Raw genomic sequence first — 13,034 nt, 5'->3', positions numbered from 1 at the left:
GACCTGAGCCCTCGGGGAGGATGGAGACCCGCCCCTGCCGGCCCCTCCCCAGGGGGCTTAGGAGTTGGCCTGTGTGGGGGCACCAAGCCGGGCAGGGTGCTGGATTCCACTGGCACAGGGAAGTGGGCGGGGGCATGCCCCTCTCTGCCCAGCCGTGGGGAAGGTGGCCACGCTCAGGGGCTCCAGGCTCAGGTTTCCGGAGTGAAAGCCAAGTGCATCTCTCCCTGCCAGCCCCCAGAGAGGAGAGGCGCAAACATCACCTGTCAGCTGGTGCCGCTCCGGCTCCCTCCGTGGGCGACTGCTCAGGGCTTCCTCGGGTTTAAAATGGAAATGGCCTGAGCTGCCAGGGCCCGTGCCCGGGAGGGTGCTGCCCAGCAGGGTGGGCAGCGAGGGGGCTCTGCGGGGCCCTTCAGCCACATCCCGACTGAAGGGCCAGCCACGGGCAGGTCTGAGAGCAGGAGAGAGGAGGGCACAGGGGTGTGTGGGGGGCTGTGGATGGGCCCAGCCCTGTGACCTCACACAGACAGTGACCGGACGACTGGGCGCCTCTATAAGAAGCCTCCCCAGCGTGTGTTGAAACCAGGCACGCCCAGGACTGCCAGCGCCTGCAGGACAGTGTGCCCTCGCTCCACCTTCCTGGGTCCAAGTCCCTCCACCCCCCTGAGCCTCAGTTTCCCTTGTTGGTGAAATGGAGTTGCCGGTATCCACCTCCTGAGGCTGTATGTGGAGGGGGCGGGGTCAGGACTGCAGTATAACGTGGGGTGAGGTGGACAGATGCCCCCTCCTGGCTGAAGGGGTCCCCGAGGACAGGGGTTGGGGGTGGTCAGAATCCTGACGTGACGCTGGCCACCAGCAGTGGCGCCCTCCCTTGCGGCACCTCCTCGCGCCTCCCGGGAGCCTCCTAGTGAAAGCCCCTGGGAGCCCCCAGCTTGTTTGTGAGGAGGCGGTGGGCGGGGTGCTGCCACCCATCCAGCCACCTGCTGCCAGGGCTCCATGGGAGGCCGTTAGCCGGAGAGACCTAGCTCTGCAAACTGAGGCCTGGTGGCTGAGCTGGGTCACTGCTGGGCGACCCCAGGTCTGCTACCTCTGGGGACCCCGCTTCCTGGCCTGCACAGGGGGATGTAGTGGCCGTGAGGATGCGTGGGCACCCGAGTATGGGAGGGCAGGGCGCGGAAGATGGGCAGGTGGTGTCTGTGCTCGCTCCCAAGTCAGCTGAGTGACGGATCGGAACTCAGGTGGCCCTGAGATGGTGGGTGTCGAGGGAGAGAGAGGCAGGCTGGGACCCGCAGACCGGCCGCCGAGGCCCAGCGCGGTGGCCGATGTCAAGAGCAGCTGGCCTGGTGCAGGGAAGGGTGAGGCCCCGGGGCCTGGGGGGCACAGCCCCCTCTGCGCAGTCAGGTGGGACAGAGGCGGGGAGGCAGGGAGCTGGGTGCGGCATGCTTGGCAGGCTCCGGGCCTCGGGGGGCAGCTTGTCTCAGCCCGGGGAGGGGCAGATGAGATGGCTGAGGAGTGGCGGTGAGCAGGGAAAGGCCTGTCCTGCAGTGTGGTGGCCCCACTGTGTGTCTCTGGAAGTTGGGGACCTGCTGGCAGTTGCCTCCCCAGCCGGCCAGGCTGCCTTGGAGTCAGGGCTGAGAAAGGCCTGATCTCTGAGATGGGCCTGTCTGGGGCTGTGGGGGGGGCGGGGGGTCTGGCCTCAGGGTGCTAGGACCTGTGGTTCCTGGGGAGGGTGTCTCTGCCTGGCCTGCTGGCTTTGAATGAATGGATCTCATGGGGCCTTGACATCTTCATCCATAAAGTGGGGCAGTGCCCATCTTGGGGGTACCCATAGGAGATGATGCCTAAGAAGATCTGGCAGAGTTTCTGCCTGGCAGTGTGGGCTGCCTTTGGTCCCCACCCCTGGCTCATGCTGGCCTTGGAGTGGCAGGAAGGACTGGCTCGGCCCCCACCCGTCACCAAAGCCCAGGGGGATGGCACCCGCCTGCTGGCCCAGACCTGGCCCCAGTGACGGTGGGAATGTGCAGGAGTGAGGCATTGTCAACAGGCGGGGGTGGGGGCACCTCATGGGATGGGCCGTAAGTGTCTGGACAGGGAAGGGCTTGAGGGGTGGGCGTGGGTGTGGCCGGAGGTTCTCAGTGCTGGTAGAGGGGTGAGTGGGGGTGGCCCCAGGGTGCTCACCATCAGGAGAGGCTGCCAGGGCTCTGGGAGGGTGGAGATGGCTCAGGCCTAAGGCCTGTGTGCTGCCCTGGATGCACAATCCGCTGTGTGGGTTTTGGGGGGGTCCTCTTCCCAGAACCTGGGTTCTTTTCCTCGAGACAAAGTTCAGGCCTGCTCCTGTTTGTGCCAGGGCACGAGGCAGCTGCATTCTGTCCTCAAGGCTGGAGTGAGGGGCACGGACCGATGGCTGGAGGGGGGTGGGGTAAGCATGACCCTAGGGTGCCCTGACCATGCTCCCCTCCACCCCCTGCTGGCCTGCATTCTTTGAGGGCAGCTGGGGGGGGGGGGGGCTGGAGGACGGGCCTGTTCCGCAGGCTGTGCCCGCTGCTGTGCCTGTTTACGCTGCGGCGGCCCCCAGCCAGGCCCTCCCCGGGGTCAGCAGCTCTGCAGATGATGTCAGCATCTGGGGCCTCAGCTCACCTTGTGGGAGTTGTTTGCTGGATTTGCTGCAGCCCCGGTTTTACCCCCCCCCCCCCCCCCCGCTGTGGGGCTTGCAGACTGTGTGCTGCCCCACACCCCGCAGGGCCAGGGCCAGCGAGTGTGGGAGAAGGGGCAAGTGGGGGTGGGAGGTTGGAGACCGGCATTACTTCGGCTGGGAGGGTGGCCCACAGGCGCCCTGCTCAGCACCCCTGGCTCTTCTATCGTTCCCTCCCTCCCTTCTGCCCTCCTTTCCTGCTCATTCATTCATTCGTCCGTCTGTCCATCCATTCGCTCGTGAGATGGGTGTTGCGTGTGGGCTGCGGGGCCGGGCTCGGTGCCGGGCTCTGGGAGGAAAGGGGGAGACAAAGCAGCCTTACGTCTTGCCCTCAGGGAGCGTTCGGTGGGAATGGGGGTCAGGCAGCAATCGGATACCCCTTCCCCCGATGGAGCCTTGGGCTCTGAAGGTGGGAAGGCAGCCTGTGAGGTTGGGCGACGGGGGAGCCTGCTGGGCGCTGGGCGCTGGGGTCAGGGAAGGGGGTGCTTGAGCCAAGACGTGAAGCTGGGGCAGGAGATGGTGAAAGAAGGGACAGAGTAGGGGCCTGGCGGACAGAACCAGGAGGGGCTGCCTGCGGACACTAGGCGGGTGTGAGAGGCGGGTCTGCACAGAGCTGGTGGTCTGTCTCCTTGGTCTCTGCTGGCCAGTCCACCTCCTTCTCTGGACCCTGGGCCTGCCTCGCGCACCATCTGCCCCGTCCTCCCGGTGACCCTTCAAAGGGTGCGGGGCTCCCCTGTTCCTGAGAGCTGTGTACCCACTGCGTGGACAGGCTGAGCCAGCACTGGAAGGGCCAGGAGTGAGAGTATTTGGGTGGTTGGTGACGGGGCAGCCGCAGAAGCCCTCTCCTGGCTCCCGCTGTCCCCAGTGCGGAGACTGGGCACTGGACAGAGAGGGTGGTGCTGGGAAAAGAAGGGAGCGGAGGCACCAGGACCCAGCTGTACGGGGCCCAGCTAACCACTAGGGGACACTGCCTCCCAGGCAGAGGGCAGGACCCAGGCATCCGGCCGCCGGGCCAGGTGCTGCCGGCCGTGCTCAGGAGGCAGCCTGGCAGGGAGGCAGCGGCAGGCTGGGCCGTGGACGGCTTAGTGCTTAATTAAAACCGGGATTAGACGGGGTCGCTGAGGCGCTGGTCCCGCTGCTCTGCCTGCTCTGACCCTGAGGAGCAGCTCTGGAGCCGCCTCCTCGCTCCCCTTCCCTCCTTCTGCCTGGATTCATCCTTGGCACCAGATTACAACAGATTTAGCAAACGAGAGAGAGAGAGAGAGAGAGAGAGAGAGAGAGAGAGAGAGAGAGAGAGAGAGGAGGGGGCTGACTTTGGAGAGGAGGTGGCATTTATCTACACAAGCAAATTGCTTTTGTCGATTTGTCCCCTGCCGCCCGCCACTCCTCACCCCCTGCGAGGCCTGGGAAATGCCTGGGAAAGGTCCTTGCGGTGCCGCTGGGCACGGGCACTGGCGGGCTTTGCCAGGGCTGCCTGGTGGAGGGAGAAGAGGGAGAGCTGAGTTTTCAGGGGCCGGGGGGCACCCAGGGCCGCTCGGGGTGGGGGTGGGGAACCCCTGGCTGGTCCTGAGTGGGGGCAGGGCTGCTGACAGGGGTCAGAGGCTCCGCCGAGGGCAGAGGCCGGTCTGTCTTATCCCCGGAGCTTCCCCGGGGCCTGGGGTGGGGCCGGCACCCGCAGGTGCTCCCTCCTTCTCCCCCCCTCTCCTCTCAGGAAGGAAGGGTGAAGCCACCACTGAACAATCGCTCAGGAGCGGGCGCGGGCGGCCATAGCTGGGACTCCTGGGGATGGAGTCGGATGGACTGAGCTGCCCTCCGGGGACACGCCCCCCTGCGCTCTGGACCGCCCTGCCCAGCAGCCGCCTGCTGGCTCTTCTGGGGTGACCTTGATTCACACATGCCCCTCGGTAGGCAGACTTGAGGGGCTGCTTCTGGCTCAGGAAATCTGGCTGCTTGGACTCCCAGGGTCCCGGGAGTTTGCCGTGGCCCTGAGGGGCCGTCCCGTTAGAGCACAGGGTGGGCGGGGTCAGCGCGGGCCACGGTGGGGGGTAGACTCACTCTCTCGGAGAAGCTGCCTGAGCTGGGCCAGGCCCGGAGCAGGGCCAGGTCAGGACAGGGACACAGGTGCCTCGTGCTGACACCCCTCGCACACTCACATGCACTTTCGTGCACACTGGCTCACCCCTAACCCTTCCAGTGTGCGTCCCGCCCCTCCAGACAGAGCCATTGCCTGCTCGCTCTCCCTAGGCCCCGCTCTGGGGAGGGGGTGGTACGAGGAGTGAGAAGCCCCCTCCCCAAGCCCTGGACCAGCCCAGGGAGCCTGGCCGTGGTCAGCCCTGCAGCCTAACCTCTGACCCCAGAGAGGGAGCTGAGCAGCCAGCTGGGCACTCCGCAGGCCACCTGCCTGGAGCCAGCAGAAGGGGGGCTGCCATGGAACAGAGTGGGGGCTTTGGGGAGCCCTCACGGAGGCTGCACCCCACACCGAGTGCCCACCTGTCCCAGGGAGACAGACCACACCCCCTGCCCCCCAGTCACAGCGGGGCTCTCTGTGCCTCGGTTTCCCCACTATACGGGCCAAGGGTTGGCCCACCAGGCCTAAGGGCCCAGCAGCACCGTGGCTCTGGGACTCAGAGCCTGAGTGTCCCCCAGGATTGGGCTGTCGAGAGGCAGAGCTCCTGTCCCCCCCCCCCGTGCTGGGCTGAGGGTGCCAGTCTGGGTGGCGGGCATGGCATTTCTCTCCAGGCCCAGATGCTGCCGTGACGTCAGCAGGTGGCCCAGCTGGGCCTGGCTGCCCGCTGGTGCCCCCAGCAGAGCTCGGGCAGCCGAGGGCCCAGGAGGGCGCGAGCAGCCTGCGGTCACGGCGCAATCTCCATTAGGCCGCGAGCGAGCGGCTGCAGCCTGGGATCCTATTAAAAGCTTTTTCATTGTTCCCCGCGATGTGCTCCCCTCCGCCGGGACCTGGGCACGTTGATAATTTATTTGCGGAGGGAAAGGGGCGAAGAGTGCAGGGGAGGGAAATGCCATTCTGTCCTCGGCTCCTGCGGCAGCGGGCCCTTCCCGGGGCGGCGTGAGTGGGGCACAGCATCCCCCAGGTCGGGGGGGGGGGGGGCAAGGCTCTGTGAGGGGCAGCTGGGGCGGCCGTGGCCAGGGAGGAGGGGATAGGGAGGTGAAGGCTGCGCCCTCCGGGGGCTCGAGGGTGGCGGGGGCCCTGACACTCAGAGGCCCCAGACCCAGACCTGCAGCCAAGGGCCTCCTGGAGCTCCGCTTAGCCGACCCTGTGTGGGCTGGGGCGGGGGTGTGGCTCTTGCTGCCCTGACCTTGGCATGGGTGGGTGGGTGGGGGGGCGGTGGCAACCTCCCTGTGTCCTGAGGGTGCAGAGTTGAGAGATGGCTCCTGGGGTCTCGGATGGGTGGGGGAACGGTTGCTGGGTGGGATGACAGGGGCCCCACTCCCCACAGTGGCCAGCTCTGAGGCTATTCAGGCCCCCGCACCCCTGGACGCTGTAAAACAGGAAGAGACCCAGCCCCTGGGGGAGGGAGGAATTCAGAGCTAACCACAGCGTTAGCCCGGTTTACCGGGGTCTCACCGTGGGCTTCACGGACACGTCTCGTTTAATGCTCACGGCATCTGTGTTGGCGCAACCTTATCACGGCCCTTTACACACACAGAGACCTGGCTCCCCCTTCACCCCCAGGCGGGAACGGGGACACAGCCCCCCCCAACCCCCGCCTGACGTCACAGTGGCGCTGTGGGGCACGGCCTTCGTCACCGCCTGCACAGATGGGAAATGGGCTCAGAGAGCTGAGGTCATTTGCACGGAGGTGGGACAGAGCAGGGTTTAAACCCGGGCTGGTTCTGGGCTCTCGAGTGTCGCCTGTGCTGGGTGCCCGGCTGCCCCGCGGGGTGGGGCTCCAGGAGTGTCGGGGCAGCCCCAGGCGGTGCCGGTTTGGGACCAGGGCCCCGCAGAGGGTCAGGCCGGGTGGCTCTGATTGGCCTGAGTCCCCCTCACGCACACCCCTGGCTGGGCCGTCTTTAAGCTGCGGCGATGGCAGAGGCCGCCGGATGCCACGCGGACGGCACCCATGCCCACCCCTCCAGCACAGGCACTGCCAGACATTTAGAGAATTTACGTTTCATCAAGTCACGCACGGACTCTGAGACCATCAGTGGCTCCCTATTTCTTGAGAATCGAGTCCAGGACCCTTGGCCTGGCATTTCAGACCTTCCCAGCCGCCCCTGCCCGCCCCGCAGCCTGTCCTCCTGTCCCTCCTCCGGGAGGCCTGTGGGTGACACAGCTCACACCTCTGAGCCTTCGACCGTGCTGGTCCTTGTGCCCAGAAGGCCACCCTCGCTCCTCCCGTGCCAAGCCCTCCCCGACCAAGGAGGAACCAGCCCTTCCTGCCTCCTGCCTCCCGCTCCCCTTGGCAGGCCTCTCATTTGACAGGTGACATGTGACCGTAGGTGACTGCAGTTTACATCTGCCCCACCTCCGCCCGCCTTTCCCCCTCCTCCTTCCCGCCCCGGGCCCTGCGAGACGCTGCTTAACCGCGGAGTGGAATCTGGGACTCATCCATCCATCCGTCCGACCGAGGCCCCCTGAGCCCGAAGCGCGTGGATAAATAGCTTCCTCCTTGCAGCAGCCCCGGGAGTGGGCGGCGTGGGCCCTTTTCATACAGGAAAAGGGGAGACCCAGGCCGGTCAGTCCGAGGCGGGGCTGGGGATGAAGCTGGGCCCCAGGCAGGAGCAGCGATGGGGTGGCGATCACCTGGCATTCCCTGGGCCCTTCTGCCTGCCTGGCACTGAGTGGAGTGTTAAAGGCGGGTCTCATTTGATTCTCACAGTTGCCCAGGGGCGTTGTACTTGGTGGATCCATCTTACAGAGGAGGAAACCGGGGCTGAGAGAGGGGAGAAGGCAGAGCCCCAGCTTCCTGTGGCTTCCTGAGAGCCGTGGCAGGGGAGAGGGGCTGTCCCCGGGGCCTATGTGCCAGGCCTGGAGCTGTTCCTTAGAGTCGGGTAGGGCAGGCCCCGCCCCCCGAAGCTCCCCCCGCCCCCCCCCCCCGGAGGCCCTGCCTGGCTCCAGGCCCGCAGCCTGGCCTGGCTGGGCATCCTCTGGGTGAGAGGAGACAGGAGATGGTGCCCCCGCCGCAGATCGGGCGTGGGCCCTGCCCCCATGGCAGCTGCCTGCCCGGCCCTGTGGCCTCACAGACAGACAGGGCTTGTGAGAGCCGGGGGCCTCCGAGGAGAGCTTGGCTCCTGCGGCAGCTGCTCAAAGGCTTCTTTGTGGCAGGACCTTCCGTGGGCAGCTGCCCCGACGTAGGCGGAGACAGAGCCCAGCCTTTGTGCCGGAGCGCTGCCCCCGCCCTGACCCGGGCTCGGCCGTGGGAGGCTGGGGCCTCCGTGGGGAGGGGCTGCCTTGGACCCCGGGATGGCCTGGGATGGGTGTGGTCTGTGTGGCCAGGCCTAGGCCCCCCACCACCACACAGACAGCGACGGAGGGGGCGGTCCCTGGCCTGACACTGGCTAGGGGAGGGGGTGTGGAAGCCAGAGCATTAATTAATAATAATAATAGCAACAGCACAGCAATAAGTGTCTGCTGCCATTTGAGGAACTCCTGCCGTCTGTCTGCTGATAGGCATTTGTGCACATCATCTCGGGGATCCCTCCGAGCAGCTCTACGGATTGCGCAGTTGTTGCCCCGTTTTATTATCTTTTTAAAAATATATATATATTATTGATTTTTTACAGAGAGGAAGGAAGAGGGATAGAGAGTTAGAAACATCAATGGGAGAGAAACATCGATCAGCTGCCTCCTGTACACCCCCCACTGGGTATGTGCCCGCAACCCAGGTACATGCCCTTGACCGGAACCGAACCTGGGACCCTTCAGTCCGCAGGCCGACGCTCCATCCACTGAGCCACACCGGTTACGGCTGTTGCCCCATTTTAAAGATGCAGAAACTGAGGCTCTGTGAAGTTAAGACCTTCCCCCATATCCTTAAGGGATTTGCTGGGTCTCTCTCAAGAGCTCCAGAACTTAAAAAAAATCCTCACCTGAGGATGTGTTTAGAGAGAGGAAGGGGGGGAGGGGAGAGGGGGGGAGAGAGAGAGAGGGAGAGAGAGAGAAACAGCGTCGGTTGCCTCCTGTGGGGCTCCAGGTGGCTCAGCCCCTCCCTGCACCCGAGGATTCTAATGGGGGAGAGACAGCCAGGTTCGCAGGGCCCAGCAGCCCGCACACGCCTGTTGGGGTGGGAGTGAGGGCAGGGTCCCAGGTGGTTCTGACTCAGAGGGAAGCAGAGGCCGACTGGCCTTTGCCCCGGTGTCCGAGCCGGGCCTCCTGGGCTCCAGCCTGGTTCTTGCCCCACCTCCAGGGCCTTCTCATTGAGGGCGGCCTGGCCTTTCCCCTCGGTCCCCATCCCTAATTCTCACTCAGCATTGCCAGGGCACAGTTTGATGTCCCCACCATGCGCTCCAGCGGTTTGGTCCCAGGTACTGTGCCCACCCCCTTGGGTGGGGGTTGACGTCATGGATGCCACCCTCAGAGTACAGCTCCAGAGCCCCTGGCCACTCACCGAGCCCCCTCTAGGCCTCAGTTTCCTCATCTGTAACATGGGGCCAGGGCGCCAAGACAGGACGATGTGGGCAGGACAGGGGCTGGTCCCTCCGGGGGAAGTAGCTCTGGGAAGATACCAGCACTGGCAGCCCTCTGGACGCCCGGTGGGCGCCTGGGTGGGTGCATGGTCTGCAGACCAGGGAGGAGCTGCGGCGGAGGCAGGGGGCCCTGGCGGCTTGGACTGGCACCTCCTGTGGTGAGAGTCATGCGGCAGCCCCTGCTCCCCCGGGCCTGGCACTGATTGAGTCTCCTCATTACAGGGCAGGGGGCACCTGCGTGGAACCCGCTCTGGCTCCCAGGCGGGCAGCAGAGCTGACGGCCGAGCAGGCTCACAGCTGCTTGTGCGGAAACTAAATGTGTCGGGTCTGACAGACGGCCACACGCCCGCACTAATGCAATTCCGGCGTGGGAGAGGCCTGGGCCCAGACAGCACTCCCTCTGAGCTCAGGGTCCCTGTGAGCCTCGTTACAGTGCACGGGGGCAGCAGGCTGAGGCTGGCGTCTCCCCGTAGCCAAGTCCAGCAGACGGGCAGGGCTGGGGCTCGGACTCTCCGCATTTCCTCCCACCCTCACGAACCCTAATTCATCCCAAAACGATGGACAGAGTGCCTGGGGCCTCTGGTCTCACTCCCGGCCTGTCCCCCAGGGATCCTGGCGCCTCACTGGGCTCCTCTGGATCGGGGGCCACGCCCACCCCATCCTGAGGTCCTGCCTGTCCCCCCGGAGGGGCTGCGAGAGGCAGTGAGAGACTCTCCAGGGCCGCTTGGTCCCTGTGCACGGTGCTCGTGTTTGTGGCATTTCTGCTCCGAGCGGAGGCGGGGCTGCTTGTGAGCTCGGTGGCGTCTCTGGCAGAGTTTGGGGGAGAAGCAGGGCAGGGTCCTCACACCAGAGCCGATTTCTCCTTGGAGGGTGCCCTCACCCTCCTCCCTCGGGGCCAGGGCATGGATCTGGACAAGCCCCCCAGCCTCCATTCCAAACGGGGGACGCTCAGGTCCGGATCTTGAGGGGTGACGGGAAGCACACACGAATACCGTCTGCTAACCTTTCTGAGCTGTGAGAACGGTTTTCTTCCCGTGGGAGTGGTTCGAGGCGGTGGCACAGAGAGGCAGGATGGGACAGGGTGGCACAGGGACCCACACGCCTTCCCTGCTGCCCGGGCAGACATGGCTAATCGATCCCAGCACTCTCTCCTCTGAGCTGGGGGGGGGGGGAGCTGCCAGGCCCCCAGGCAGGTATTCTGCAAAGGAAGAAGGGGGGGGGGTCTCCGAGAGGCAAAGGGGCTTGCCACAGCCACCAGCCTCAGCGGTGGGGACGGCACTGAAGCCCAGTCCTCCCAGAGCTCCGTGCCTATGGAAGCTGCTGGCCCAGGGCTCTTTACCAGGAGGGGTTCTGCCCTGGTGGTGCCAGGAGGGCCCCCACTAGAGCCCACTCAGCCCCCCGCCAGGCGCCGTGTGGCCAGGCTGCGCTCCCTCCCCGCCTGTTAACCTTTATGGGCTGTAACTGCCTGCGCTCGGCCTAGTAACAGCCGCTTACACTCTGGGCTCTTAACGGCAGCCGAGGGACGCGTGTGGACGTGGGGTGTGCGCTTCCCGCCAGCGTGCTGAGCCCGCTGAGGGGTGTGTGGGGCCGGGAGAGGGTCGGCGTGCTGGCTCAGAGCTGCAGGAAGTCAGGGGCTGAGCTCGGGACCCCAGGATGGGCATGCAGGGGGCTGGGGGGCTCCCCTCTTCAGCTCCAGGGCTGCCTTTGCACAGCCTCATGCCTTGCGAGAAGGTAGCTCTGCCGGCTTCCAGGTTACCCTTTTAATTAAGCCAATTAATTAGTGCCTTTAATGAAGCAGATTAACCAGGCCAGGTTCTGCACATGTGGCTGTCACAGCCCACGGTTTCTTGCAGGTCAGGATTTGGAGGGGCTGCTTGGCTGGGCCTGCAGTCCTGGGGGGCTGCAGTGCCTGCTCCAGGAAGGGGGGTGGGGCGGGGCGGGGGGGCCTGCACAGAGGCAGCTGGCTCAGCCATGGCTGGGGAGACTCAGGTTAGATGGAGGAAGGACTGCTTGGTGGCGGGGGTTGGTAAGAGTTTTGTGAGGGACGCTGCGCAGCGGCCGCCTCCCCAGGAGACGGAGGGCGCACAGCAGGGCCTGATCTTCGCTTCGGAAAACACGCCGCCCTGTACATCCACGTGGCCTTTCTTCCACCAAAAAGTGGGCGCTGGGCTCCTTGAAGGATCCCTCGGGGCCCTCACTCCTCCCACCCCCTCGCCCCCGAGGCACCTGGCGTGCAGGCCCCAGCCGGCCCGTGGCCCCAGAGGGTCTGTGCGCCAGGACAAGCCACCGCACCTTCCCGGTTTCCTCGTCTGTTCCAGGGGCGAGTGCTCCTGGCCTCCGGCCCACCTGGCCAGCCAGCCCCTTCCTGCCTGTTGTTACTCAGCCTCTTGCTTCTCCAGTGGTCACCCCTGCTCAGGCGTCACTTCCCAGCCAGCTTTTAAGGACATTTAGCGTCTCCTGTTAAAAACGACCGACCGCCCGGAACCTCCCTTTCCCGTCCAGCTGCTGCCCTGTCTCTCCTCCCCTTCACAGCCACATTTCTCAAAACGGTTGGTCCTCTCCCACTCGCCATTCCCACCCCACTGCAGTCAGCTCCCACCCGCCCTTTCTTCCTTCTCCGGGCTGACGCCGTCTCCTCCAGGAAGCCCTCCTTGCTTCCCCAGCCTGGTCCAGAACTTGACTTTCACCGGGGCCAACCAGTGTGTCTTGAGAGTAGCCTTGGGCCCTAGTTGTCCCCTAATCTGCTGTGCCCAGGACAGGGCCAAGAGTGGAGGCCTGCCTGGAGGAGGCGCTCCTCTGGGGCTGGGGCAGGGGGGAGGGGCAGCCACTAGCTTTGCCTCCAGTTTATCTTGAGAGGGACACGGCGGGGTGGGTGAGAGACAGGAATGGGGACAGGCACCACCATCACGCTCAGCGGCGCCTCTTTCAGTACCAGCTGGACGCAGCCCGGCTCTGGCGGGCGGAGTGGCTCTTCATTAGCGGGAACCACGGGGGACAGGCAATTTGCACAGGCCAGGAGGGCGGCGCAGGCCTGGGGGGTGGGGGGAGCTGGAGAGCGGGCACCAGGGTCTGCTTGGCCCCATCCCACATGCCTCCTGCCAGGATGGCAGCGTCTCACTCGTGTCCTTTCCCGGCACTGGGCACACGTGACATTCTCTGTCTAAGGTCTGTCTCCACCAGGCAGGGAGCTCTGCAGGGCAGGGCCTCGCGCTCTTCTGTTCCCAAGGCCTGTGTGCCCACAGCGGTGACGGTCCGCACGGGGCTGGCTGGGGGCCGTGCTGTGTGTTCCCTGCTCCTCGCCGCCCTGGCTTCCCCTCCCGCCAGTGGGCATCGGTCGGGGTACAGCTCTTAGCACCAGGCCTGGCTCAGGACTGTGGGGTGTGCTCTAGCCGGAGCAGGCAGGGCACAGCAGGGCGGGCAGCGGCCATGCTGGCTCCTGCTGACAGCCACGCGGGCAAGGCAGTCAAGATACGCGGTCGATTCTCTGGGCCTCAGGCCTCCCATCCACAGAATGGGAGCACAGTTTGTGCTGGGCAGGAAGCTGTATTTGGGGAGGAGGGGGACGGGGAGGAGACGGGGCTCAGGAGGCTCCCCCGAGCTCCCCCTAACATGCAGCCACGGCAGCTGGGACCACAGTCGCTTTGCTCTCAGTCTCTGGGCCCTCTAGGCCCGGGTGCCCTTGCCTGTGTGGCATTGCCAG

At 65.4% G+C, this 13,034-nt stretch overlaps 2 protein-coding genes across 5 annotated transcripts in view; one reads left to right on the top strand and one right to left on the bottom strand.

Annotated features, from left to right (window-relative positions):
- Positions 1 to 13,034, bottom strand: part of MACROD1 (mono-ADP ribosylhydrolase 1) — a 128,998-nt gene that overhangs the window by 32,478 nt on the left and 83,486 nt on the right. The gene's annotated exons all lie outside the window — the stretch shown is intronic.
- Positions 1 to 13,034, top strand: part of FLRT1 (fibronectin leucine rich transmembrane protein 1) — a 61,971-nt gene that overhangs the window by 1,351 nt on the left and 47,586 nt on the right. The gene's annotated exons all lie outside the window — the stretch shown is intronic.

Source organism: Myotis daubentonii, chromosome 9 (genome assembly GCF_963259705.1).
Source record: "Myotis daubentonii chromosome 9, mMyoDau2.1, whole genome shotgun sequence".
Lineage (NCBI taxonomy): Eukaryota > Metazoa > Chordata > Mammalia > Chiroptera > Vespertilionidae > Myotis > Myotis daubentonii.
Note: the sequence above shows the minus strand (reverse complement) of the source record. Positions and strands in the feature narration are given on the sequence as shown.